Source organism: Pleurodeles waltl, chromosome 6 (genome assembly GCF_031143425.1).
Source record: "Pleurodeles waltl isolate 20211129_DDA chromosome 6, aPleWal1.hap1.20221129, whole genome shotgun sequence".
Classification (NCBI taxonomy): Eukaryota; Metazoa; Chordata; class Amphibia; order Caudata; family Salamandridae; genus Pleurodeles; species Pleurodeles waltl.
Window position 1 is genome coordinate 383886029 of NC_090445.1, and position 17747 is coordinate 383903775.

The following is a 17747-nucleotide window of genomic DNA, read 5'->3' on the forward strand; positions in this document are numbered from 1 at the left end:
CCTATTTCCTGGTGGTGCATGCTCTGGGGGTAGCCTGCCTCCTTCTTGCACCAGGAGCTCTGAAGAAATCTCCCGTGGGTCGACGGAATCTTCCCCCTCCAACCGCAGGCAACAAAAGACTGCATCGCTGGTCCTCTGGGTCCCCTCTCAGCACGACGAGCGTGGTCCCTGGAACTAAGCAACTCTGTCCAAGTGACTCCCACAGTCCAGTGACTCTTCAGTCCAAGTTTAGTGGAGGTAAGGCGTTACCTCCCAACGCTAGACTGCATTGCTGAGCACCGCGTGATTTGCAGCTGCTCCGGCTCCTGTGCACTCTTCCAGGATTTCCTTCTTGCACAGCCAAGCCTGGGTCCCCGATACTCTAACCTGCAGCGCACAATCTTCTGAGTTGTCCTTTGGTGTCATGGGACTCCCTTTTGTGTCTTTGGAGGGACTCCGGTTCACTCCTCTTCCAAGTGCCTTTTCCGGTACTTCTGCGGGTGCTGCCTGCTTCTGTGAGGGCTCCCTGACTTGCTGGGCGCCCCCTCTGTCTCCTCATTCAAGTGGCGACATCCTGGTCCCTCGTAGGCCACAGCAGCATCCAAAAACCCTAACCGCGACCCTTGCAGCTAGCAAGGTTTGTTTGCGGTCTTTCTGCGTAGGAACACCTCTGCAAGCTTCTTCACGACATCGGACATCCATCCTCCAAAAGGGAAGTTTCTAGCCCTCTTCGTTCTTGCAGATTCCACAGCTTCTACCTTCCGGTGGCAGCTTCATTGCACCTTCAGCTGGCATTTCCTGGGCACCTGCCCACTCTCAACATTGTCGCGACTCTTAGACTTGGTCCCCTTGTTTCACAGGTACTCAGGTCCGGAAATCCACTGTTGTTGCTTTGCTGGTGTTGGTCTTCCCTGCAGAAACCCCCATCACGACTTCTGTGCTCTCTGGAGGTTATAGGTGCACTTTACACCTACTTTTCAGGGTCTTGGGGTGGGCTATTTTTCTAACCCTCACTGTTTTCTTACAGTCCCAGTGACCCTCTACAAGCTCACATAGGTTTGGGGTCCATTCGTGGTTCGCATTCCACCTTTGGAGTATATGGTTTGTGTTGCCCCTATACCTATGTGCTCCTATTGCAATCTACTGTAACTTTACATTGCTTGCATTACTTCCTTTTGCTATTACTGCATATTTTTGGTATTGTGTACATATATCTTGTGTATATTTGGCATCCTCATACTGAGGGTACTCACTGAGATACTTTTGGCATATTGTCATAAAAATAAAGTACCTTTATTTTTAGTATATCTGTGTATTGTGTTTTCTTATGATATTGTGCATATGACACCAGTGGTATAGTAGGAGCTTTGCATGTCTCCTAGTTCAGCCTAAGCTGCTCTGCTATAGCTACCTTCTATGAGCCTAAGCTGCTAGAAACACCTCTTCTACACTAATAAGGGATAACTGGACCTGGTACAGAGTGTAAGTACCCCTTGGTACCCACTACAAGCCAGGCCAGCCTCCTACAGGACCCATGTGGCTTTGGTCCCCCCCCACAGGAGTGAACAGGTGTACAGAAACCGGAAGAGTTATCATTCCATGAATGTACAGATGGTATGTTTGGCAGACCAGTATATCTCCCATGTGACTGCCATGTTCCCTGGCTCAGTGCATGACGCCTACATCCTGTGGAATAGCAGCATCCCTTATGTGATGGGTCAACTCCAGAGGCACCGTGTGTGGCTATTAGGTGAGCCCCTGGAAGCAAGACAGTGGGAATGGTTGTCTGGGGTTATCCCTACAGGTTAGTGTGTGTCTAGCAGTTGTCCCTCGCCATTTGCAGGTGACTCTGGGTACCCCAACCTGTCTTGGCTACTGACCCCAGTGAGGAATCCCAGGACCAGGGCAGAGGAATGCTACAATGAGGCCCATGGGCGAACTAGGAGGGTGATCGAGCGGACCTTCGGCCTCCTAGAGGCCAGGTTCAGGTGCCTCCACATGATAGGTGGATCCCTATTCTACTCACCAAAGAAGGTGTGCCAGATCATCGTGGCCTGCTGTATGCTTCACAACTTGGCTTTGCGACGACAGGTGCCTTTTCTGCAGGAGGATGGTCCAGATGGCGGTGTTGTGGCAGCTGTGGAGCCTGTGGACAGTGATGAGGATGAAGCAGAGGAAGAAGACATGCAGAACAGGGACTCAGTGATCCAACAATATTTCCAGTGAAACACAGGTGAGAATACACTCCTGCCTACTACATGTACTTTTACACTACTACCTCTCTACTGTCTGTCGTTTTCACCCAGTGTATGGTCACTGAGTTGTCACTTTCCGTTACGGTTTCACTGATGTGGGTCCCAATGTGTGTCATCTGCTTAGATTCCTCATGGACTAGAGCTGTGTGACATAGGTATGTTGAAATTACTATTTCAAGAACATTTGGTCACTGTAATTGCAAATACACTATTTCGATCATTTTGTGCTTTAGGTGTGTTTATTTAAATGCAAATTATTGGAGGGGGAAGTTAAATGGTGAGGGGTGATGGCGGAGGAGTGTCCATGGCAGAGTCCAGTCTATTAGTCTCACAGGTGCATTGCCCATTTGGGCATAGGAAGTGGAGCTGGGGCAGTTTAATTATGGACAGGGTGACAAAGTGGGACAGTGGGATGACAATCAGGGTGGTCTAATTTCTTGGCGGGGGTCTTGGCATCGTGGTCTGTCTTGTTCCTGGATCTCAGGGACCGTTTGAGGGGTGGTTCTCCCTCTGCAGGGGGTGGGGTGCTGGCGTGGTGGTCCTGTGGCGGGGCATCCTGTCCACTAGCGCCGGTGGAGGTGGTGGGCAGTTCATCGTCCATGCTAGTGTCAGGGGCCCCTTGGAGTGCCACAGTGTCCCTCCTGGTGTTAAGTAGTTCCTTATGCACCCCTACGATTGTGCCCAGGGTGGAGCTGATGGTTCTGAGTTCCTCCCTGAAGCCCATATACTGTTCCTCCTGCATGCACTGGGTCTCCTGAAACTTGGCCAGTACCGCTGCCATCGACTCCTGGGAATGGTGGTATGCTCCCATGATGGAGGAGAGGGCCTCGTGGAGAGTGGGTTCCCTTGGCCTGTCCGCCCCCTGTCGCACGGCAGCCCTCCCAGTTCCCCTGTGTTCCTGGTACTCCGTCCCCTGGACCGTGTGCCCACTGCCACTGCCCCCAGGTCCCTGTTGTTGTTGGGGTGGTGGGTTATCCTGGGTTCCCTGTAGTGGTGGACATACAGCTGATTGACGTGTCCTGGGGACGGAGGTATGGGCCCGCTGGGTGGGTGCTATGCTGGTGTTTCCAGAGGGGGGAAGGTCTGTGGTGGCCTGTGCCTGTGTGAGGGGAACCGACTGTCCCAAGGCCCCCGATGTTCCGGGCTTGTCATCTAGATCCATTTGGACAGAGGTGCTGTCATCACTGTGGGCCTCTTCTGTGGGAGGAGTGGACATGTCTGGACCCTCCTGTCTGGTGATGTTGGGTAGGGGTCTTGCAGGGGTGGAAAGGCATGATTATTGCATCTGTGTGTGGCATGGTGTGCAATGGGTGGGTGACCGTGTACCCCAGTGCTGGCATTCCTGTGTGGGAGCTTGTGTGATGATGGTTTAGGGGGGTGTATGGCTATGTGCAGTGTGCATGCTTTGGTGATGGGTGTCCATGCTATGTTGTTGCATGCAGGGCTTGGTGTTGGGATGTGTGGTTTCTGATATTGGTACATTTGTGAGGAGTTGGAGTGATAGGGGTGGGGGCGAGGGTGGGGGTATGTGATAGCATGCAGGTAGGGTGGGGGATGTAATAGTTAAGATTTGACCTACCAGAGTCCATTCCTCCACCTACTCCTGCGAGGCCCTCAGGATGCAGAATCGCCAAGACCTGCTCCTCCCATTTTGTTAGTTGTGGGTGAGGAGGTGGGGGTCCGCCGCCAGTCCGCTGAACCGCAAGGTGGTTGCGTGGTCTTGAGACCACGGAACGCACCTTCCCCCATAGGTCGTTCCACCTTTTCCTGATGTCCTCCCGATTTCTTGGGTGTTGTCCCACTGCGTTGACCCTGTCCACTATTCTTCGCCATAACTCCATCTTCCTTGCAATTGAGGTGTTCTGCACCTGTGATCCAAATAGCTGCGGCTCGACCCGGACGATTTACTCCACCATGACCCTGAGCTCCTCCTCCGAGAACCTGGGGGGTCTTTGCCGTGCCATGGGGTGGTGTAGGTGATGTGTGGGGTGGTGTGAGTGGTGATAAGTGTGGTGATATGTAGTGGTGTGTTGTGTGAGGTGCGTGGAAGTTGTGTGGGTGATGGTGTTATGTGCCGGTGGATGCTGTTATACTTGCTGGTGGTGTCTCTCTCTGTGCTTCGTTCTCAATTGTTGTCGTAGGGGTTTGTGGGTGATGTGGGTGTGTGTTTTATATTGTATTGGGTGTGTGGGAGTGGTGTGAGTATGTGTATCAGGTGTGTGTATTTTGAATTGTCCAATGTGGCTGTGTTTTGTAAGAGTGTGTGTATTTTGAGCGTGGCGGTGTGTACCACCAATGGAATACCGCTGTTGAAAGACCGCCGCGTGGATTCGTGTGTCATGATAGTGTGTGCGTATTTCTGTTGGCGTGACGGTGGAGGTTTTGTTTTCGCCAGTTTATCACTGACCCTTGGTGTGGTGGACTTGTATGGGTGTCTAAATTTTGGCGGGTTCCGAGATGTGGGTCATAATAGCTGTGGCAGAATTCTGCAGCCGCGGCAGTGTGTTGGCGGTCTTCTGCATGGCGGTAAGCGGCTTTTACCGCCAATGTTGTAATGACCGCCATAGTCCTCAAAGCAGACCTGATTAACACCATTCAAGGCATGGTTTCTCCTACAATCAAAGAGGAACCTATGCGTTTTCTAGTCTTGGCTGAATACTATAACAAGTTTATGAAGGACTTTGCTGGGTTGTTTTCATATATGAGATGATTAAGCAAGGGGGTCACATTTTTAAGGTTCTCAGAATGTAAGAGGGAATATGTAGACTTGAGGAACAAACTAGCAGTGGCACCTCAGTTAAAAACTGCTCCCAAAGAAAAGTCTACATTAATCTCTTTGCTCCCAAAGAAAAGTCTACATTAACCACGTATGCCAGCTTTAAATGTTTAGGTGCAGTGTTATCACAAGGTGGATTGGTCTGATAATAACATCATTTTTATTTCCAGGGGATTAAAGGGAGCTGAGACGAAATACTCTGTTATACAGAGAGAAGCTCTAGAGGTATATTAGGCTATCAAAAAATTGAAGAAGTATTTATTTGGGAATTCGTTTGTTGTGAGGACTGATTACAAACCCTAATGTGACATTTTAAAATCAAAAGGGATTGATGCAGTTTCAAGCATAATTACTAAATGGGTGGTTAGTCTGCAAGAATATGACTTTGAGTTAAAATATGTTTCAGGTGTAGAGAATATTTCTGCAGAAGCCCTATCAAGACCAGTGCCTGATAAGAGCAAATGTTCAGAGGATGAAATGAGTGATGATTCTGAACAAACTGAGAGTGTTTGTGAGATTGGTTATGAAGCCATATCTGAAGAGAAGTGGCGAGAGAAGTAAGGTCAGATAATGTATTGAATAAAATGATGCATTTATTGCAAGTACGATGGAAATAAAAAGGACAAGGTGGACTCAAATGTAAAGCTTTTTGGGGAATCTCTATGTGGTCCTCTTTCTTGGGAAGTCTACCATTTTTAACAACTACAAATGTCTCTTCACATATGCAATAATTATTTTTGAAGATAAGGCATCAAGTTTATCCAACTATGAAAGGAGTAGGCCTCATAGGACTCCGAAATGGCTAGATGAATGACTAAATAGCATCTGCAGGCTCTGTTTCTATCCACAGGAATCTTTCTTTGCATACAGTATGTATTTGTCCAGGTTTATTAGGTACATGTCAAATTTTTTTTTAAACGTTTTTCCTAAAAGCAGGGGTGAGAACGTGACGTTAATTGCTTATTCCATGCTTATCTGGCAAATCTATTCTACCAAAGCGCTGGTTTGTTAAGGTTGTGGCAGAGGCTGGGAAAAAAATGTCCACTTTAACCTAACGTGTTTCTTTATTGAAAACCCAGCTATTTATTTATTTAATCAATTACCAGAATTAAGCATCTTTAAGTAATATTAAGCCATAATATTTTTGCTGAGTTTTTGTGTCATGAAAAGATTGGTCAAAGTGAATTTTTCATTGGTATGAATAATAGCACTGTAGCATAATTGTGAATATTTTGCACATGCCCTAGTGCTTTTGCTCATAACCTAGCAGATGTAGATTTTCTCGTCTATGGAGAAGGCTTAGTTTCAAGAAATGTTATGGTTCTGTTGGTAGGCAATGATGAGATTATTCTCTTGCACACATACATCACACACTTTTTACTTTGGTAGTGTATTTCTAGGTTGAATTTAATGGGGAAAGACTGTGGCGGTCATTCTGACCCTGGCGGTTGAAAACCGCCAGGGCAGAGTGGCGCGGAAGCACCGCCAACAGGCTGGCGGTGCTTCCGGGGGCATTCTGACCGCGGCGGTAAAGCCGCGGTCAGAAAAGGGAAGCCGGCGGTTTCCCGCCGGCTTCCCGCTGCCCCAGGGAATCCTCCATGGCGGCGCTGCAAGCAGCGCCGCCATGGGGATTCCGACCCCCTTCCCGCCAGCCTGGTTCTGGTGGTTTTCACCGCCAGAACCTGGCTGGCGGGAACGGGTGTTGTGGGGCCCCTGGGGGCCCCTGCAGTGCCCATGCCACTGGCATGGGCACTGCAGGGGCCCCCTAACAGGGCCCCACATTGATTTTCAGTGTCTGCGTGGCAGACACTGAAAATCGCGACAGGAGCAACTGCCCCCGTCGCACACCAGCAACTCCGCCGGCTCCATTCGGAGCCGGCTTGATCGTTGCTGGAGCTTTCCCGCTGGGCGGGCGGGCGGCCTTTTGGCGGTCGCCCGCCCGCCCAGCGGGAAAGTCAGAATCACCGCGGCGGTCATTTGACCGCGTTGCGGTGTTCTGGAGGGGGAACTTTGGCGGGCGGCCTCCGCCGCCCGCCGAAGTTAGAATGACCCCGAAGTGTTATTCTTCCACTGTCTACACTGATTCTGTATATATGATGGATTCAATATTCAAACTAGGCTTTTTAATGCATATAAATTCCCTGTCATTCAAGTAATGAATAAGAATCCTCCTAGCAATATGCATTTTTGCCCGTTTGCACATGTTCATTGGATGATTTGCACATGTATTGCTGACAAGTAATCTACAGTTGTAACTTAGTGGATCCAGACTTGTTTTTCTTTTTTTTTAAAGTTACTCAATTGTAAGATTCACAGTAAAGTGGTTCAAATATTTGTGTATTTGTATATAACCTAGTTGTTAAGGTAATGCTCAATTTACTTGTTCAGTAAATTGCACTTTGCACTTTTGTTAGATCTCCCTTTATTATACTCATTCTGTCTGCACTGAATCCTTACATATGAATAACTGCTGTTTATATCACTGTTGGATATAAGATACAATTAGCATTACAATTGTTCTTAATTTATGCTTTTATATATTATTATTTTTATTATGCTCTAAGTGAATGTAATGATTTTAATTATTAATACAATAACATTACTCTCTACTCAATATTTACCATCATTTGGCCTGAGGAGGGTGATGGCCAGTATAAGCATACATTTTTTTACACAGAGATTTTAATAACTCTTTAGTGTAAGAAATTGGGTTATTAGTTCAAAGGTGTGGAAGCCCAAGTCAAGTAATATGTACAATCCTCGTCAGAATGAAGCAAAAAAGTCACAAAATGAACCTGTATTTAATGTTCTAACAGCTTGGCACAAAAGCAGAGACAATGTGTACAGTAGTAATGCATCACTCAAACAGTAATAAAGCAGATGTACAACACAAGAAAAATCACAAACTAATGTAGAACAACAGGGTAAATTCTAACAAATAAATAAACATTAAAACAATTCCAATCTGTAGAACTGTAGTTATGCATTTTTTAAGTTTCAGGTGAAAGTAGCACAAAGTACCCTTTGTTGTCATTCTGGATTGCCTGGACTAGGTCAAAGACACAAGTTCAGGCCAACCACAATGAAGCATGGTTCAAATACAGGGATCAAGTTTGTCACAGTAAAGTGTTTCCCTTTCCAAAGTACAAGTCCACGTAAACAGCCTCAGCCAGAGATCACGGCATTGGCAGGAGATGTGGGTGGTTGCTGATCAGGAGAAGATTAGGTCACCTTTGGAACTTCACTGTGGCAGGAGAGAAGCAGTTTTTGTTGATGTGAAGAGCCCACTCAGAATTGTAAAAAGCCCAACACCGCTTGATTTTTAGCTTTAGCTCAGTACTTGTAGCTTTGAAGTAGGAGGAGTATATTACGATAACAGCCAAGATTCCAAGACCTGATGTGGCACCTCTTTGGGATCAGAACTTACTCCAGCAGGGACAAATAGCATTAGTCAGGCAGGTCCAGCTGGGAAGTTGCAGTGAAAGCCTCTGGAAGGTTGTTTTATCCCTCTAGCTGAAATAGAAGGTCAGCCAACTGGCCTTTGGAAGAGATTCTGGGGATCATAGCTTCGAGCACAGCTGGTTCAATCTTCCTTCTTCAGACACCACTGCAGTCCTTCTTCTGAATCTTTCACCGGTCCTGTAGTCTTTGGATGAGGGATTCTGAGCATACTACTTTATACCCAATGCCACACTGTGCATCAGTGTGCCTCTGTTTGTGTACCGCTAAAGAGAATCTGGTCAGTTTTATCTGTTCCCATGGAGTTGTCTCCCAACAGACACATTTGCTAGTGACAGAGCAGGTAGCTTCAGATGGCAAGAGAGGGTTGGCACAGCCCTCAGGCTACCTTTGAAGCCCAAGCGGGGCTTAGTACAAACCCACACACCATCGTGCTCAGGAGAGAAATGCCCTTCCCCGTGCCCAAGATCCATTTGTTCCCTGTCTGGCATGAATACACATCATGCCACAGGAGAGACATTACAGTCATGTGACCCTGGACACTGGAAGAAAGATACATTTGGCTTGGGCAGAAAAATGACAATGTTTTAAAAGTGACATTCTGGGAATAGTAACTTAAAATACAACTTTATCATTAAAGAGGATTCAAAATAATATTCAAATTAGTGGAAGGAGTAATCTTTCATTAAGTAGAATAAGGTAACCCAGGGTTAGTCTTCGAGAAAATGGGTTGTTGGCTGACTGGGGTGTGAGCCCTAATTAAGCAAAAGCCACAATCTATTTAATGGAGAACCATAACAAGTCACTAAATTAACCGGTCCTTGACCCCGAACAGCTTGGCACAAAAGCAGTCAGGCTTAATTTGGAGGCAAAATGTAAAATATTTATGCAGCACACACAATAATAATGTGAAAGCATAACAGAAAATCACACACCAAATCAGAGCACATATATTACATTTTAATAAATTATTTGACTTAAAAACAACAGAGATCCAAATAAGGGAACCAAATTTATGAATGTGTACAGTTTTTAGTAAAAACTAGGGCCTTAAAGATCAAAACACCAACTGTGGACATGTAATCATGCAAAACCTGGTCAAAAAATATGGCCACGATGGAGCATGGTTTGGATATTTAAAATGGATTAGGCTCGGCCAGAGTCTACCTTCAGACTTTGAAAAATTTCAGAGAAAAATGTTCTGAGAAGGTCAAGTTCAGCAGGGCAGTCTCAGGAGGTGGATATGAGGGTTAACGTCTAGGTTTGGAAGTTCTGCATATGAAGCTTGGACGACAACCTCCAGAAGGTACCTAGCCAGCCAGTAATGGGAACATGAAGCTGGAATATGCCCTGTAAGGAAACCGCAAAGAGGAAAAAGTACAAGGCAGAAAAAAACACCAGAATTCACTACCATGACAGTAATACACAGAACACGGACCAGTAAGACCAGGAATAAAACAGAACAAGAACATCCATGAGCGTTGTGATGCACCAGAAGATTCTTTTGAGAGGTTTATGTAGGGAAGAATGACCTGGAAGCAAAGCAGGAATCAAGGAAGTAATCCCCTGTATCATGGGTTAGGAAAACTCCATAGAAATCAATGAAAAGACATCCATGATAGACCAGGCTATGACAAGGGAAGTTCCACCCATCATGGCGCATTACTTCCTACCAAGACATTCCCTCCAGGGAGCACTGTGCTCCCATGAACCTGAACCCTCAGCCCCAAAATAGCTGCCAAAAAAGGAGTGTCTATAGGCAACCCTGGGCACAGCAGGTAATGGGGATTATGGGTTAGTTTGAAGGACATGTCTGCTTCTGCCGATGGAACACACCCAACTTTGGTATGGACGTGTCCTCTGAATGTCCGACAGTACACTCCACTCCCAAGGCTCCAGGTTTATGAGGCTTTATGTGTAAAACTCCTCATACCACATACCATACTAGGGGTACGGGCAGTGTAGCTGGTCCACTTATAAGTCACTAGTACCCGGGACATGTCTACTCAGGGCTGCAGCACTATTTGTGGCACCATTCATGTGACAAGGTACTAAAGGGCTTCCAGCCTGTCTCTGCAGTCTGAAAAGACAGTGCTTTTTTCTTGCCAGTTCAACTTTGCTATTCAATCCAATGGCAAAATCACCCTATCCCATAACGTTATATATAATTCAACCCTAAGGAAGGCCTATGGGGTCCTATGGCATCAAACTGTATTTTGTTAAGTAAGACATACGTTTTCTGATATGTTTTAACAGAAACACTTCCACATTGTTGTTTTGCTGTGGGTAAAGTTGGTAACTCCTTTGGCTAACACAGGGTTACTAGTGGTACCCTAATCCTGCTAACATTTGACTAAGACTACCAAACTGGGTCATCTAAGGTACCAAATTAATCATGACATCCAATGCAACCTGACGCCAGATCAAAATTAATATTGCTATTAAAGATAGGCAACTTTAAGAAAGTTGTCACTCTGCTCCGTGCTCTGCTTGTAAAGTACCCTCAGAAAGGCACACAGACTGCTTTCTCACTGCCTGGGGAGTTGTGGGCATGGCTCCCAGGCACAGAATCAAAGACAGTGCCACAGGAGCGAGATGTTACCTCCTCTGCCAGGATGGCTACCTGGGAAGAGGGTTATCCCATATGTGAGCTTCAAAAGGAAAGCCGCATTTGATGGGCCACCCGGCCCAACATCCCTGAGCATGATGCCTTTTGTTACTGTACACAGCATGGAGCCAGGACCCGAGAGGGGAAACTCACCCCCAAATTTATTTTCTATGAGTGAGTAGTCCTCAGGTAGCCACACCTCTAGGGTGGACTATCAAGTTTCTGACGACTGAGGAAGGGTCATGTCATCTTCAAAGGGGCAAGAATGTGGCATTTTGCCATAGACAGATGCCACACATCACAAGAACATCATCACAGGGAATGAGAGGACCAAGCAGCCCATTGGCTAATGACTGGGTGGTCCCTTCAGATCAAAATGGAATCAGAGAGAGGACTGAAGAAGGACTGCCCTGCTGCCCTTGGACCCACACAGATAGAGACTGCACATTCAGAACAACTTCACCTGCTGCACTTTGGGATAGCAAAGACTGGACTGTGCCTATGCTCTTGGCTTGGGGAAAAGTTGATTATCGACATCCAACATCAGCAGTGACTCCAAGGATCAGTCGTCAGGCCTACTGGACCCACCTCCAAGGAAACAAAAGCTGAATTGCCCTAGTCACAAAGTTGGTAGCCACCGCAGAAGCTTTGTCACTACCAGTCACTAGGCACCCAAGAGGACACATCTGACCTACTCAAAAGCTGCACTGTGCTTACTAACCCTGGTTGTGCTATCCACAACTGCATTCAAAGTATCCAGGGACACAAACCCCCACCAATGGATTTTTCTCCAACCTCGGTGCTCACTGACCACTAGCCCAGCATCGGCTGGCTGGCTACTGCAATGTCAAGGACTTAAAGGGACCGCAATCACAGTGGCCAAGTTTGCCACACTTCCTATGTGGAGTGAGGAATCACCACAAAGGCAGCCCTCTCAACTGCACCACAACCAGAGAGTCCTTTGAGCATCTTCTTGACTGCATCTTCAAAGTCAGGACCACTCCATTGATGTCTTTGGCAGTCATCCTGTAAAGTTTGCGTATTGCCTTATGAACTCTCAGGTAGCCAGGTAACTTTCTAAAGTATCGCTTCTTGCCCCCTATATCTCTGTCCAGCCGGACTTGGTTGCCCAACTTGGGACTGAGTTGCCAAATTATCTTTTACTAACTTTTGAAAAGTTTTTCTCTTGTTTGGTGCCATTAAATACTTTGCATATTATTCCATTGCTAATCATTAATGCTCACAGCCACAGCTCTTGCTGGTGTAGCTTACGGTTATGTAAACCTACCTGACTGGATCCAAAATGTGTGTGTGTACTGCATGATAAGTTCTCCCAGCCATAACATATAGTACACCCAAATCCTCACAATCACTAATTGGATAACCCTTCCAATGCACCAAAAGCTGTAATTTCCCATGACAAAATGCACAAATCACAAATGTCAGAGACATCCAACTCAGAAACTCCCTGAACTAACATTGGGGGAGGAGGTGGATCAACTTGAGCAGCATGAAACACAGGATGAACTCTCCACGAAGGATGCAATATAACCTCGACAGCCAAAGAATTAACACCTTTAACAATAGGAAAAATTACCAGGGAAACATGAGCAAAGTTTTAGGATGCCTACCATGGAGTGTGGAAAATCAGAAAGACAGCTAAATCTTATCTCCCACAGAAAAACAAGGGACAGGGTTACAATGGTTGCAGCCTCAATTCTCATTCTGTTTTTGGCCAAAGATAGGCTCCTTCTAACAGTGTCTCTTACAGACAATAGGTGTGTCAAGAATTCTGAGGCAGCTGGCACCAGAGAGTCAATAGGAACCATTCCAGTACTCATTCTAGGGTACAGACCTTGCAACCAATGAAAGGGTGAGACTCTAGTGGCAATGTGAGCACTGTTACTGTAGGCTACTTCAGCTTAGGACAAGCTATAATATGTAACATTCCCAAAAAGTAATAGGTATTGTTTCAAAGTTTGCATAGTACATTCTGTGGAAACATTAGTATCAGGATTGAAACCTAAAGATAAAGATTTGGAAATTCCAAGGGTAGCACAGAGAGCTTTTTAAAACTTAGAAACACATTGTAACTTTTATCAGAAATGATGGTTGATCAAAGTCCATGCAAGTGAAATATATCAGAGATAAACTGCTGTGCCAGACCCAATGCTGCTGGTTCATTCTTTATGGGTAAAAAATAGGCCATTTTGTTAAATGTATTGACAGTTACCATGATCACTTTAAATCCACAATAAAGTCTATAGATATGGTATACCAGGGTTTGGGAGCTTTTGACTATATGATTTGGAATGAGAATCCTTGAAGTGGTTAAAGATCGGGAATTGTTCACTATCTCTTGTTACAGTGGGCCACAAACAATATCGCAGGTTTAGATTCAGGACTTAAGGTATCATGCCACAAATTCAATATTAACTCTTGTACATACTTCTTTCATAGGCTAACATTAGGGCTACCCTCACATACTGTTTGAGTGGTATGTTCTGATCAGAAAGGAGTAAATAGGTCATATTTACTATGCCAGGAATGGTAATACAAAATCCTGCTTATTGGTGAAGCTGAATTTTATATTACTATTTTAGAAATGCCACTTTTAGAAAGTGAGCATTTCTCTGTCCTTAAAATCCTTCTGTGCTTTACAGCCTGTCTCCAATTCATGTCTGGGCTGGCCTGGATGACAGCTCTCTTGTTCGTTTCACCCAGACAACCACAAACGCAGGCTGCTCAGTCAAACCTGCACACATCTGCATACTGAATGGGCTGGAAGGCTGGGTCAGACACATTTCAAAGGACAGTGGCCTGCCCTCACACAATGGACTGCCAAACCCCCTACTGGGACCCTGGCAAACAGGGTTGTACTGAAAGTGGACCTTGTGCACTTCAAAACACTCTGTGATGTCTCCCCCACTTAAAAAGCACTTTTGGGTATATAAACTGGGTCCCTGACCCTACCAAGTTAGACACTTCTTGGGACAGAGAAGCTGCCTGGCTGTCCAAAGGACTCACCTGGACTACTTTGCTGTAAATGACTTCTGCCTTACTGTTGCCCTGCTGCCTTGTTGGCCTCTGGCTTTGCTGAGAAGTGTTCTTCAAGGGCCTGGATAGAACTTACCTCCAGTTCCCAAAGTCTCAAGACCTACAAGACATCATCTCTGCAAAGAAAATCCTTGTGCGGCAAAACTTGGTGCAAAGCCTGTCGGAATCGATGCACAGCCTGCCCAGTGGTGAGAAAATCACTGCATCACCGAGATTGACACAGCACCAGTGTTGAGACTGGAACTTCGACACACAGCCACCCCGGATTGATGCATCACTGAGCAGGAACGACAAAGCCCACATTCCTGTGATAGGAATCGATGCAGTGCCAGCTGTGTGACAGAAACTCCGCCCATCACCCACCGGATCGACGCAGCAACTGTGACTTTGTTCTGCATGCCCAGGATTTCCACGCATCATCCCTGGGCGTCAAAAGACCACACACCACAAAGGATTCAAAGGATTCAAGCCTGCATGTCGGAATTCAATGCAAATTCCTTGCCACGTGGAAAAGAATCAACTCATCGCCAGTATGTGCCCGGAAATCTGACACACACCCTTTGTTTTCCATGCATCTCCTTCTCTGCAGTCCCAGTGCGTGTAATTTTGACACATACCAAGTACTTTGTGCTTGCAAGAGACAATTGTTGTTTTTAAAACTTAAGACTCTTCCTATCATTATAAAAGTGATAGAAAAAGGGGTAGTAAGGGTGAGAAAGGCCGCACTCATAGGAAGGTAAGCACAATTGGTCAATTGTATAGTCCATTCAAAAGTGGTGCTGATGAACTTGATGCCCTACCACCCATGACACTTCAGTTATTTTAATTTTTATAAATAAATAACATTTTCTCATAGGCACGGCTTTTAGCTATGACTTTCTATTTTCTTTTAGAACTTGTTCTTGGACTTATCATTGTCCATGATATTGACATACCTGTCCTTACCTTGGAGTTTTTCGCTTGATAGGACTTTCGGATTTGGACTAGCCCGATTTCAGGTATTTTCGGGTCTTGAGGGGCTTTTGGGGTTCTAGCATCGTTTGTGTACGGTGTGGCACATGTGGTCTTGCATTTCTTGTAGTCATTACATGTAACCATTGGTGTTTGTATTATTTCTTTTTCCTACATTTCTAGACGCATGGACTCATATTACTTTTTTGATTGATTCATTGACTTTGTCGTGCCAGTATTACGCCCAAATAGGTACAAACATTTTTGGTACCACCGTTCCACTTTTGCTGGTTTCCTCTTGACTCTTCAATCTATTTGGACTATTTGTTTTCTTGACTTCTGCCTATGGAGTTATACTGGGTTTCATTGCATGTTCTTTAACCTCACTTATTTCCTTATCTCCGTTCATGTCCGGCATTATATCATTATTATCCTTTTTGCCGGGTCTTCATCTGGCACACTACATATGGTGTTTCTCTGACAGCTCTTTGTGACTTTTGGTGGTTTGGCCATGTCCTGTAGTCTCACATGTTTGCTCATTCCTTGGGATATTTTCCTTTCTCATGTTGATTACACTGAGGTCATTGACTAAACAAATTTCTATCATTTAAACACTACTATTTGATCATGTAGATGTGTGTATCAGTTGTTACGTAAACGGTATTACATAGTATGTACATACATGCTTTTCTACAGCCTTGAAAAAGTCACCAGCGTGACGAAACACGTGTTGGCTGTGTCTGCAGTGAAGTACTTTCTTTATCTTAAATACAACACTCCTGACAATAAAGACATCACCTGTAAAGAACTTTGATGTGGACACCGATGTACTGTTTGTCTCATCTATCCAATGGAAACTAGACATCACATGTTGTCACTAGACTTGTGTTTTACAAAAATGTTATTGTGTGCGGTGTTCTATCCTTGCTTATTATAAAAGTGATATTTCAACATGTGATTATCAAATCTTGATTGTTTTGACCTTAATTTATTTAGATAATTATCTCATATTTTTCTCAAACTGTGTGATGTACTTTTGTGGTGTTCTCACTGTGTTATTGAATGATTTATCACACAAATACTTTACACATTGCCTTCTAACTTAAGCCTGACTGTTCAGTGCCAAGCTACCAGAGGGTGAACACAGGATGATTTGGTTTGTGTTGTGACTTACCCTGACTAGGATTGTGGTCCCTACTGTCAGCTAGAGACCCCATTTCTAACATTGGTGGCAGCAGTGTGATAAGACTTGTGTTTGTGCAGTACTATACAATAGCTTTGTGTACTCTACCCACTCACAGTCAAAGATCAATCTGATTGGTTTATTTTTCTGCACATTTTTTCTGATTGATATTTTTTTAATCAGTATCCTATACATCATGTCTCTGGCTGAGTCCAGAAGTATCAGGGATCACAGGTTAGAGCATGAACTTCAGGACCTAGATCTCAAGACCCCAAGTTATGGAATGACCTGTTCAGGGCTCAGACCTCAGGAGTACGGCCCTTACCTTAGTTGCAATTCAGCCCCCAGTTGAGATGCAAAAATACAAATGTATGCTCCATTTAAAAAGCAAGTCCTAGTGTTGGTTAAAGAGCCACAGGTGCATAGAGTCCCTATACAGGGGTTATGTCTGATTGAGCTTATGGTCAGCTGTCAGGAGTATAAGCAAAGGAATGGCCTGTAGAGGCAGTACATGGGTGGACGGTCCTGTGGTGTGTGGGGAGGAACGATGGCAAGGTACAAGAAAACTCAAATTTCTGAGGCAATCCTTGGGATACAGAAGGGTGTCTGAATGGTCATGTGGGGCCAGCCCTATTGCGGTCAGCAGGTCTGTAGGAGAGGGGATGGTGTAGGATTGATGAGACGGTGGAAAGACAGTGGAAACAGGGAAATCAAGAGCAGTATATTCACCTCTACTCCCGCCCAGTAAGGACCCAGGAGTGGACGTTATTCCCTATACTTGTGGTTTTCGTGGATGAAAGGAGCCCAGGTCTGCGTGAAGAGTGTCACGTGATCCTGCAGGGCATATATGACACTATCATTGGCTGCTGTGTGAATCATTGCTACCATCCATTCCTCTGGGGTTGGAGGGATAAGGGATCGCCCATGTCTTAGGATGCAAATCTTGGCCGTCTCGAGGGCCGTATGTAGAAGACGGCATTGATGATGTGTCTCTTCTGAAGTGCTTCCAATGCCATGGAGGAGAATAAGCAGAGGTGCCAAGGTGATCGGTATGGGCATCACTGCTCCTAGTGTGGCTCCTATTTCCTCCCAGAAGGTCTGGATAGCGGGCATTCACAGAGAATATGCACAATATCACAGCGATTAGCCCTGCATTGCCAGCAGTTTCCATGCGGCAACAGTCCTGCTCTGTGTAACTTCACTGGTATACTTTAATGTTTTAAATAGTCCAAATTTCAGTTGCGCTACCTGTACGCCTCTGTCCAGTGCCTCCATGAGAACTATCCAGTCCTCCTCCTCTATGTCCATTTGTAGCCGGGTGAACTATTTAGTGTAAAGGCTGTCGAGAAGGGGTTTAGAAAAAAGATGGCTAGCAAGAACACCATAAAGTCCCGAGATCACTCCCCTGAAGGGACCCCAGGCCAGGAGGTAAGACACCACTGGTGAGGACGCAAGAGTTCTGGGGCTAGACCCAAGGCA